At 40.2% G+C, this 12,045-nt stretch overlaps 1 non-coding gene across 1 annotated transcript; it reads right to left on the minus strand.

The window, feature by feature from the left end:
- Positions 1 to 4,535: 4,535 nt before the first annotated feature.
- Positions 4,536 to 4,642, minus strand: LOC131478854 (U6 spliceosomal RNA). The gene has a single exon (XR_009244633.1). It is a non-coding gene; the product is annotated as a U6 spliceosomal RNA (small nuclear RNA).
- Between the last annotated feature and the right edge of the window lie 7,403 nt (positions 4,643 to 12,045).

Raw genomic sequence — 12,045 nt, forward strand, 5'->3', positions numbered from 1 at the left:
CCCTCACTTCCTAAACAGGACACCAATCACAATAGCAATCAAGACCAGAATAAACAATTGGAACATCATCAAACTAAGAAGCTCTGTACAGCAAGGGAAACAACCAACAAAGTAAAAAATCAACCTGCAGAATGGGAGAAGATTGTTGCGCACTACATAGATGCTAGAGGGCTAATCTCTAGAATGTACAAAGATCTCCAGAGGAACCAAAACACCAAAAACAAACAAACTGCTCAAGAAATGGGCATGGGAAACGGACAGACATTTCACAAAAGAACAAACCCAAATGGCAAATAAACATATGAAAAAATGCTCAAGTTCCTTGGCAATAAGGGAAATCCAAATGAAGACAACAATGAGGTACCACCTAACTCCAGTAAATTGGACCACATGAAAAAAAGCACCACCAACACTTGTTGGTTAGGTTGTGGGGAAAAGGGAATCCTACTCCACTGCTGGTGGGACTGCAGACTTGTACAGCCTCTATGGAAATCGGTATGGAGAACATTCAAACAACTGAAAATCAACATACCATATGATCCAGCAATAGCACTCCTAGGAATATATCCAAAACACCTATTTCATGAGACATCAACATGCACCCCCATGTTCCTAACAGCACAATCAGTAATTGTAAAAAACATGGAAGCAGCCAAAATGCCCATCAGCAGAGGATTGGATAAGAAAGCTATGATTCATCTACTCCATGGAATACTACTCAACTATTACAAAAAACAAACAAACAAACAAACAAAAAACCAAAATGCATTACCATGTGGCCAAATGGGCCCAACTGGAAACCATAATGCTAAGGGAAATGAGCCAATCCCAAAAGGTTAGATACCACGTTTGCTTTAATGTAAGATGATATGATGTTATGTATAACATGTTATGTTATGCATGTTATATTATATGTTGTATATGAACTAAAATTAAAATGTCAATGAGGTGGTCACAGAATGTGGTTAAGAACTCACATTTTATTTATTTATTTATTTACTCATACATTTATTTATTTATTTTTATTAAGTATATTGCATTATGTGACAGTTTCATAGGCTCTGGGAATTCCCCAACCTCTCCCCATACCCTTACCCCTTGGTGGATTCTTCCACCTTGTTGCAGTATTACAGTTCAGATTCAATCAAGATTCTTTCTTGCAAACATATACCAAGCATAGAGTTCAGCATCTTATTGTCAAGATGAATTGAACAGTTTCTTGGGGAGACCATTTCTGGTCTGAAGGTAGAGCTGGCAGAATATCATCCCAACCAATTAAAAGCCCCAACATAACATCAACAACAATTTACAACATTATGGAATTGACATGGTTTTGAGTATCCAGTATGTTAAAAAAAAAAAAAAAGAAAAAAAAATACAAGTTCTTAACCACATCCTGTGATTAGCTCATTGACATTTCAGTTTTAGTTTATTTACAGAACCGGCAGCTATAGATCTTAAAATGGCAATAGAGTACTACTCTGGTGGTTCATGTCTATTTCATTTTAGTATTAACCCGTTTGTTATGTTGAAGTATAATTTTGCTGGATTTGGCTGATTTTAGGATAATCTAGACTAGCTTATAACTCTAACAAGACATTTGTCGACAACTAAGGTGCAGAACATTTTGTTTTTGGAGGGGTGTGCAGAGAAATCCTCATCACCATGGTGAGGAATGACTAATCTTTGTGTCCCACCTAGTGAGGTATGAGTAAATCCACGCCAGCTCTTTCCTGTCTGATTCTAAGCTTTACTTGTTGTTGTTTGTTTATTTATTCTAGGTTTTTTTTAGTTTGTTTAAATGTTTGTATTGAGGGGTTTCCGGAGCGATCCCGATGGTCATTGCGAGGAAGGATGGGGGTCCAGAGCCAGAACCAGGCTGGGACCAGACAAAGCTCTCCTCCCTGGTCCTGAAGGAAGTTTGTTACTCTTCTGTTTCTGTGGACCGCTCAGGGCTTCTAGTTCTCATTCCAACGATGTTGGTTTCTGCATGGTAGTGATTGGACTTCTTCCATCCCCTGTGGAAGCTCAGGTTGGTGGTGGGTGACCTCAGAGTACTCGGCCTCTGAGGGCATCCAATTACCTGTGGCCTCCCTGGCAGTTGTGATATAGTCCTTGTTTGCTCGTATTGATAATCTGTGGTGAAGTTCTGGGAGTCTTCATGGTCGGGATCCAAGCCTCCTCCTTTCCGCCTGCTCTACTCTGGAGTGCTCCCCTGCTGCTCCACGCACATGACCTCCTGTTAATAGGCTGTCAAAATCACTCCCAATTCCCCCACATGCCTTACTATAGTAGCTTTACTATTCTCCAGTTCTGATTTGAGTCTGTTGTCTATGAGTTACCAGATTTGATCTTGATAGGGTATATTGTATTTTTTCCTCACTCTTTTTATGGTTTTGGATGATTTCCCTGCATTCCCTCCCTGTTATGGAGTAACATACGGTATTGAGAGTGTATTAGGTTTTACAGTTTTTGCATGCAGATCACAAGAAGTCTAACATTAATTGTTGATTTATAGATTACATCAGATTATCTTGTTGCATTGGATACAGGTTGTTAGAGAAAGAAATAATATTACAATAGATAGGTACTATCTTTCAGATTGTTATTTTTTCATCTTAAATTAAGGAAAACATGTGGTATTTAACCTTTTGGGATTGGCTCATTTCCCTTAGCATTATGGTTTCCAGTTTGGCCCATCTGGCCACAAAGAACTGCATTTTGTTTTTTTTTTAATAGTTGAGTAGTATTCCATGGAGTAGATGAACCATAGCTTTCTCATCCAGTCTTCTGTTGATGGACATTTTTGTTGCTTCCATGTTTTTGCAATGATAGATTTGCTGTTATGAACATAGGAGTGCATGTTGATTTCTTGTGTGGCGGATGTTTCAGATATGTCCCTAGGAGTGCTATTGCTGGATTATATGGTATGCTGAATTTCAGTTGTTTGAGTATTCGCCAAACTGATTTCCCATAGAGGCTGTACAAGTCTGCACTCCCACCAGCAGTGGAGAAGGGTTCCCTTTTTCCCACATCCTTGCCAGCAAGTGTTGTGGTTTTATGTATGTGTGCCATCCTTACTGGAGTTAGGTGGTACCTCATTGTTGTCTTCATTTGGATTTCCCTTATTGCCAAGGATCTTGAGCATTTTTTCATGTTTATTTGCCATTTGGGTTTGTTCTTTTGTGAAATGTCTGTCCATTTGCCATGCCCATTTCTTGAGCAGTTTGTTTTTGGTGTTTTGGTTTCTCTGGAGATCTTTGTACATTCTAGAGATTAGCCCTCTATCTGCTATGTCATGTGCAAAGATCTTCTCCCATTCTGCAGATTGTTTTTTTACTTTGTTGATTGTTTCCCTTGCTGTACAGAAGCTTCTTAGTTTGATGAAATCCCAATTGTTTAATCTGGTCTTGATTACTATTGCGTTTGGTGTCCTGTTTAGGAAGTGGGGGCTTACACCTAAGTGTTGCAGTGTATTTCCAACATTTTCTTCCAAAAGTTTGAAGGTTTCTGGATTTAGATTTAGGTCTTTTATCCATTTAGATTAAATCTTGGTGTATGGTGAGAGATGTGGGTCTATCTTTTTATTTTTGCAGGTTATCAACCAGTTGTCCCAACAGCATTTCTTGGACAGACCTTCCCATTTGCCTATATTGTCGTTAGTCTTTTTGTCAAAGATTATTTGGCTGTATCTGTGTGAGTTTTTTTCTGTTGTTTCTATTCTGTTCCATTGATCCCCCTCTCTAATTTTGTGCCAGTACCAGGTTGTTTTGATAACAACTGCCTATATTATGTCCAGAGATCTGGAACTGTGATTCCCCCTGGTAACGTCCTGCTGTTCAGGATAGTTCTAGCTATTTGTGTGTTTTTTTGTGTTTGCAGATAAACCTTTGTATCATTGTTTCCAGATCAATGAAGAATGTTGTGGGTAATTTGATTGGGATTGCATTGGATGTATATATTGTTTTTGTAGTACAGACATTTTGATATTAATTTTGCCTATCCAGGAACATGGGATGTTGTTCCATCTTTTGAGGTCTTGTTCTATTTTTTTTAAGTGTTTTGTAGTTTTCTTCAAAAAGGTTGCCTACGCTTTTCGTTAAATTTATTCCTAGATACTTCATGCTTTTGTCTGTTATTTTGAATGGTAACTTGTTGGTTAGATCTTCTTTCATCTTGCGGCCGTTTGCATACACTATGGCTGTTGATTTTTGTTCATTAATATTGTCTCCTGCCTCCCTATCAAATTCTCGTATGAGTTCTAGGAGTCTCTTTGTATTGAGTTTTTTGGTTCTTCTATGTAAAGCATCATGAAGTCTGCAAATAGTGAAAGCTTGAATTCTTCATTTCCCATTTGGATTCCTTTGATTTCTTTTTTTGTCTTATGGCCTCAGCGAGTACCTCTAAGTCTATGTTGAATAGCAGTGGTGATAGTGGGCAGACTTGTCTTGTTCCAGATCTCAGTGGGAAGGAGTCTAGTTTTTCTCCATTTAGTATGATGCTCTCATTGGGTTTTTCATATATTTCTTTTTTTTTAAAATATGGAACGCTTCACGAATTTGCGTGTCATCCTTGCGCAGGGGCCATGCTAATCTTCTCTGTATTGTTCCAATTTTAGTATATGTGCTGCCGAAACAAGCACCATATATTTCTTTGATTAGGTTGTGGATTGTTCCTTCTATCCCCAACCTGGTTAGTGTTTTTAACATGAAGTGGTGTTGAATTTTGCCAAAGGCTGTTTCTGCATCTATTGATACTATTATATGGGTTTTTTTTTCTTCAGTTTTTGGATGTGATGTATCACATTTATGAATTTCCTTATGTTGAACCATCCCTGCATTCCCTGGATGAAACCTACTTGATCTGAATGAATGATCTGTCTGATTTTTTTTTTTTTTTTTTTTTTGTATTCTATTGCCTAGGATATTGTTGAGAATCTTACCATCAACGTTCATCAGAGAGATCGGTCTGCTGTTTTCCCTCAGTTTTAATTCTCTCTCCAGTTTTGGGATTAAGGTGATAATCGCTTCATAGAATGAGTTTGGAAGAGTTGCTTCCTTTTCTATTGTTTTGAAGAGCTTGTAAAGGATTGGGGTTAGTTCTGTTCAGAATTCTTTGTAGAATTCTGTGGTAAAGCCATCTGGGCCTGGGCTTTTCTTTGTTGGGAGCTCTTTAATCACTGAGTCAATCTCTGCTTCAGTTATGGGTTTATTCAGGCCTTCTGTTGCTTCTGGGGTGAGATTTGGTAAGTGGTGGGAGTCTAGGAATCTTTCCATTTCCAAGTGGTTATCGGATTTGTTGGCGTATAGGTCTTTGTAATAATTTCTAATTATTTCCTTAATGGTAGTAGTGTCTGTTGTTATGTTGCCTTTTTCATCTTTGATGCTGCTAATTCTTGCTTTCTCTTGCTTTTTTTTTTTTTTTGTATGTTTTTCTGGCCAGTGGGCTGTCGATTTTATTTATTTTCTCAAGGAACTAGCTTTTTGATTCATATATTTACTGAATAGTCTTTGATATCTATCTGATTTAGTTCTTGTCTTGCTTTGATAATTTCTTGTTTCCTGTTGTTTGTGGGGTCCTTCTGCTGTTGCTTTTCCAGTTCCTGCAGGTGTGTGCTTAATTCCTGTATTTGTTGCCTTTCTTAGGCCTTGACATGAGCACTGATTGCAATAAGTTCACCACGTAACACTGCTTTGGCAGTGTCCCATATGTTTTGGCTTTTGTATCTGAGTTTTCGTTGGTTTCCATAAATTTTTTGATCTTGTCTTTAGTTTCTTCTCTGACCCATTGTTTGTTAAATAGCATATTGTTCAACCTCCAAGAGTTTACGAGTTTCTGGAACATTTTGAGTTGTTGATTTCCAGTTTCATTCCATGATGGTCTGAGAAGGTACATGGTATGATTCTGATATTTTTGTAGTTAGTTAAATTTGCTTTGTTTCCTATTATGTGGTCTATCCTGGAGAAGGTGCCATGCACTGCTGAGAAGAAGGTGTAGTTTGTGGCCTTAGGATGAAACATTCTATAGATGTCTACTAGGTCCAGTTGTTCTATTGTTTGTGTGAGTTATGTAGCTTCTCTGTTAAGCTTTTGCTGCATTTATCTATCTCTTGGTGTTACTAGGGTATTCAGGTCTCCCAGGATTATCGTATGTTCATCTATATCTCCCTTTAAATGCAAAAGTAATTGTTTCACGTAGCTGGTTGCATCTAGACTAGGAGCATAAATGTTAAGAATGGCGATTGGTTCCTGTTGGATCCTCCCTTTCAAGAATATACTGCCCTTCCCTGTCCGTTGATGTTCATCACTTTGAAGTCCATATTATCTGAGAATAGGACTGCCACGCCCGCCTTTTTTTCCTCATCCATTGGCATGGAATATTTGTTTCCACCCTTTCACTTTCAGTTTCTCGGAGTTCCTTCTGGTTAGATGTGTCTCGCGCAAGCAACATATAGCTAGGTTCTGTTTATTAATCCAGTCTGCTAATATGTGCCTTTTGATTGATGAATTTAGCCCATTTGTGTTGAGGGTTAATATTGGAAATTGTAATTTTACCGTGTTATATGCTTGTGTTTTTAAGGCTGTTGGTATCTAATTGTCTTTCTTTGCATGGACTTGATTGAGGTCTTCCCATTAGTCATCCTTCCTTATGGTTTGCTTCCTTTTTCTCTGGGAGTAGTGCATTTCTGAGGAGATTTTGTAGAGTTGGTTGTGTTAGCATATTCTAGTTTCTCTTTGCTATGGAAGTATCTAATTTCGTTCTCGAATACAAATGCAATCTTTGCTGGGTAGAGTATTCTTGGTTGACAGTTGTTCTCTTTCAGTACTTGAAAGATTTTATTCCACTCCCTTCTTTCCTGGAGCGTCTGTTCTGAGAAGTTGGCAGTGATCCTGTTGGTCCTGCCCGTAAATGTAAGCTTGTCTTTGGTTCATGCTAACCTTGGGATTCTTTCTTTGTATTCATTGGAGGGTAACTTGATTACCACGTGTCTTGGGGAGGATCTTTTTGGATCAAATCTGTGGGGTGTCCTCTGGCCTTCCTGGATTTGGACTGAGCTCATGTTCCAGGTATTTTGGAAGTTCTCCTGTCTAATTTCCTCAAGTACTGGTTGTATGCCTGTCTCTCTTTCCATTCCTTTTTGGAGCCCCATGATTCTGATATTTGACTTCTTGATGTTGTCATTCATCTCCTGGATTGTGTTGGTCACCTTGTGTAGTTGTGACTCTAGTTGGTTAATAATCTGCCTGCTTTCATTTTGGGAATCTTCCAGGTCGGATATCCTGTCTTCTGCTGCTGTAATTCTGCTGGCTAAGCTCTCAATTTTGTGCCTCAAGTCTAGGATCTCACTTTTGAGTGATTTTGTTTCTGTGATTATGTGGTTTTTGAAATCTTTGAGCTCGTCCCATCGTTTTTCATTGTCTCTGGAAAATTTTATAATTATTTTTCTGAACTCCTTATCAGAGACATCTTCAACTTCTTCATCTGTAATCTCTGCGATTGACCAGGCTTTATGGTGACTTTTTTGGGGTGGCATTAGCTCCTTCTGGCACATTAATCTTATGATTCCGTCCCATTTCTGTGATTCAAGGTATTGTTGGATTCTCAACTTTGACCTCTGCTGCCACCTAGTGGGTGACCTGAGGTCTTGCTCACCTAGGTTTTTGTTTTCCTTCTGGACCAAGGCAGTAGGCCACAACAGGTTTCAGTGCCTCAGGGTCATGGTATATGGCCGCAGTGAGTTCCATCCCGTATGCCTAGGCACCCGGGTCTCATCTCTTCTTCTTCTTCTTTTTTTTTTTTTGTCTGGAGTGCGGAATCTGGTAGCCCCCGCTCCGCTTTCTCTTTCACCCAGACGGGGTTGGCCCCAAATTTAGATTAGCTGTGATCCCGGGGATTTCATTGTCGCCGCAGCCTCTGGCTACTGCACCTAAGAGTCATAGCACCCGCCCGCCCGCCACCATGGTGTTTCATTATGGGATAGTGGGTGTTTGCCTAGTCTTTGCCTAGGTCCCCCCAAGGTTTTTAATACCGCCACCAGTGCTAGGGGTTTCAGTGCTCCTGCTGTTTCTAGCCGCTAGTGCAGGGTTTTTTTGTAAAGGTTTCCTCCAGTTGCCTTTGTTACCTTGGGTCAAGATTCTCGCCAGCCTTTCCCTTGCTGGGATCATGACTCAACCTTTTTGAGCTGCCTAGCACTGCCTTGGTTTTTTTGTTGTTGTTGTGTTTTTTTGGTTGATTCTCCACGTTGTATGGATTTTGTTGATTCTGCAGTGTTCGGGGAGCTTGGCACGCCTGTTTTTTACTATTTTTAACTATCCTTGCTCCTTCTTCTGGCATTTTTTGATGCTCTCTCTCTGCCTTCCCCCTTACATCAACCCTCCATGGTCGGCCGTTTTTTCCTTCCCACTCGCATTTATTTTTAACATCTCAGTTGCTCATTACTTTGCCAATTAATTCCATAATGATGTAAATTTTTGCTGATGGTATGTTGGAGCTTTTAATTGATCGGGATAATACTCTGCTGGCTCTACCTTCAAACCAGAGAGGGTCAACCTAAGAAGCCATTGAACTTGACTGGACAATAAGATGCTGGGCTCTATGCTTGGTATATGCTTATAATGAGGGAATCTCAACTGAACTTGAACTGTGGTCATGCAACAAGTTGGAGGAATCCACCATGGGGACAGGGTTTGGGGATGGTTGGGGAGAATCCCAACACCAATGAAACTGTGTCACATAACACAATGTAGTTAATGAATAAATTTTTAGAGTATTAAAAAAAAACACATTTTTTGAATGATTTACAGAAAGAGAAAGAGACACACAGGTATCTTTCATTAACTAATTCAGTTCGCAAATTGTCACAATGGCTAGAGCTGGGCTGCTCCGAAGCCAGGAAAGAGGAATTCTCAATCTTCCATGTGGGTTCAGTGTCCTAAGGCTTCATGCCATCCTCATTTACTCTCCTAGGTCATAAGCAGGAACCTGCTAGATGGGAGGTACTGCAGCCAGGTCATGAACCAGTGTCATATGAGATAATGGTCCCTTAGGTAAATTTTAGCTTGGTAAGCCATGACACTAACCACAAATAATTTTTAAATGAAAACCAAAAATCACATTGCACATCCTCTTAAAAATCCTGCCTCTGTTGTAATGTTATAGTGCTTCCCACACAGTTGTGTGTCTCTTAACGGGGTGGTGCTGTGTGTTCAGGAAATGATCCCACAGCAACCCCAGCCTTGTGTAGACATAACATAAGGCACCCAAATACCTTAGAGGATACAGCTCCATCATACCTCATCACCCATCATTCCATCAGGAGACATAAGTGCTTGTTGCTGCTGCTGGTGTAATGTGCTTATATTAGAAAGAAAACATGCAAAATCATTGCAGAATGTAAAAGCATCAATGCAGGGACACGCTTGTTCATGACCATGTAGTAAGAACTTCCTTTTCACATGACTCTCCATGGAGCAGTTGGCTGCACTAGGAGTACCACACTTGGGCTGCGTCATTGGCAGCCATGCCATCTGGCGATAGAAACTTTTTTTTTTTTTTAAGATTTAGTTACTTTTGGAGGAGTCAAGATGGTCGATGGGGTTGAACTGATGTAACCGAGGGTCCTAAAAGCTAGAAATCGGAGCAGTCTGAAGTGAGCCCAAGAGGAAAAGTACCATGGGGATCTGGACCTTGATACTGAGCAGTCAAGGGATCCTTCCACGTCATGTAACCCTTCTGCTTCTGAGATGAACTCCAATGACAATCTGCAGCAGACCATCCTTAAGTATCCTATGCTAGAAAATTTAAGAAAAATTATGCAACGTTCAAGTGATCTTGGGCAGTGCTAAACTCCCCCTTTTTTGTTTTAATAAGGTAATCCTTAGTAGGATGGTTGGCACGTTCCACGACACCTTGTCCTTGAGGATATTAAGCAGGGGGCCTTAGGTCTGAGCTACCCGTTTGTTTACTCCCATAGGGACAATATAAAGTGAAAACTGTCAAATAATAGCTTTACAAAACATTTATCCCAAAGTCCTACTTCCTGTTATATAAATGAGACAGGAGTACAGGTTAATAATAAAATTAAATATAAATGTATCAATCATGTAATATCTTGAAAACAGTCTATTAGTATTTTAAATTACATAAATTTAAGAAATCCTTGTTAGCTAGCAATCTTACTCAAAGTAAATGATTTTGTAGCAAAGGCTTAAAATCATTGAGATACTTTAACAATCCTATCAGAAACCTTTGGGCGTGTCTGCAGAATTCAGAACTCAAGGCAATCTGTTTTTTTCTGTTAATATGTAAATTTTGTATCCTGAGTTTGCAGCTGAGGATCCAGATAGCTGATGAGACAGATGCATAAGTTTACCTGCTTTTAAAAATGTTTCTTACAGGAAGTTTAAACTTGATTCACAAAAGCTAGAACATTTTCTGACTGAAAAAGAGACAGTAACACATTGTCACAATTTTACACAGCTTGAGCAGGAGACAAACATGAAGACACACATGTGCGCTCACACACACATACATGCACACATACACCCTTGAGACAATCTGAGGGACCACAGAAATCTAGAAGCAGGATTAAAAAATTTGCAGGGGCATAAGTAAATTTTATTCTGGAGTAAGAACTCGCTACAAAATTTACATATTAACAGAATCCCTGAGTCTGCTTTAAGAAGCAATTCCACATGTGACGTTTATCACAGAGCTAGTGCCCATGTTTAGTGCAACCACATGGTCAGCCTCAGCTGCCAGCAGGACCCAATTGTGGGACACTACACATTGTGCCATATTCCAGGGCTCCTCCAAAACAGCCAACTCCCCGACAAAAAGCACCTGACTCTCCTGGAGGTATTTCAGCTGCACACTCACCAGGAGCCTCTGGCAGCTACAGTCTTTCACTGTCCTTCTTTTCTCACTCTTTCATATGTGGCCAGGCATTTGTTCCCTTTGGGTCTCTCTTTATAACAATGTTCCTCCTCTGGTGTGCCTATTCTGACAAACAAAACCAGCAATCACTGACATGCCAGCTCCACTGGTGCTCACCAGGTGCTTCTGTGGCCACAATCTGGAGAGATTTCTGGGGGACTGCCCATCGTCCCCCATGAACCATACCAGGCCTGTGACTTCTGTACTTTTATTGCTGTAAGCATATAAAATGCATTCCAAAAAGTCATAGAAAATGCCTATTCAAAAAATGGCAAAAACAACAGCAAAACAAAATGAGCAAAGATGCAGTTGGCTTTTAAAAAAAATTTGTACCGGGCTTGGCTGTGTGGCCTAGTGGCTAAGGTCCTTGCCTTGATCCCATATGGCTGCTGGTTTTAATCCTGGCAGCTCCACTTCCTCTCTGTCTCTCCTCCTCTCAGTATATCTGACTTTGTAATAAAAATAAAAAAAAAAAATAAATCTTAAAAAAATTTTTGTACCAAAATTAGCTTTTCTTTAAGACATATATATATATATTTATATTCATCTATCATTAAGGAGGAGCAAAAAGAGATTCTTCATCCACTGGTTTACTCCTCACATGACCTGTGACAGCCAGGACTGACCAGCCTTCCGAAAGCAGCACAGAACTCCCCAGGGTCTCCCATGTGGTCAATGGAGCCATTACCTGTTCCTTCCTTCCTTCCTCCTTCCTTCACTCTTTCCCAGAATGCAGGATCAGAAACAGTCATGGCACTGTGGCATGGAAGGGGGCTTCTCCTACTGTGCAACAATGCCCACCTCTGATGGTACAGGCCAAGTGCATTTCCCATGAGCTTTGTGCAGTGTCCTCCTACTCTGCCTCCTGTGGGCACTGGCAGCAAAATGACTGCACTGGGCTGCACATTACCTCTGGTGTGGGCTGCCCTATTTGCTGCCAAGGAAGGCCCCTGCACCCTCCAATGCCAGGCAACTAGCATATCACAACATTGATGCCCCCTGGAACTGCAGTAACTCGAAACTTGCCCAACACACCCTGGAAATAAAAATCAGGTTATGTGAATATCACTCTTACTGAACGTTCATACAGATATTACAACATTGTTTCTT

The sequence above is a fragment of the Ochotona princeps genome, unplaced genomic scaffold, assembly GCF_030435755.1.
Source record: "Ochotona princeps isolate mOchPri1 unplaced genomic scaffold, mOchPri1.hap1 HAP1_SCAFFOLD_473, whole genome shotgun sequence".
NCBI classification, from domain to species: domain Eukaryota; kingdom Metazoa; phylum Chordata; class Mammalia; order Lagomorpha; family Ochotonidae; genus Ochotona; species Ochotona princeps.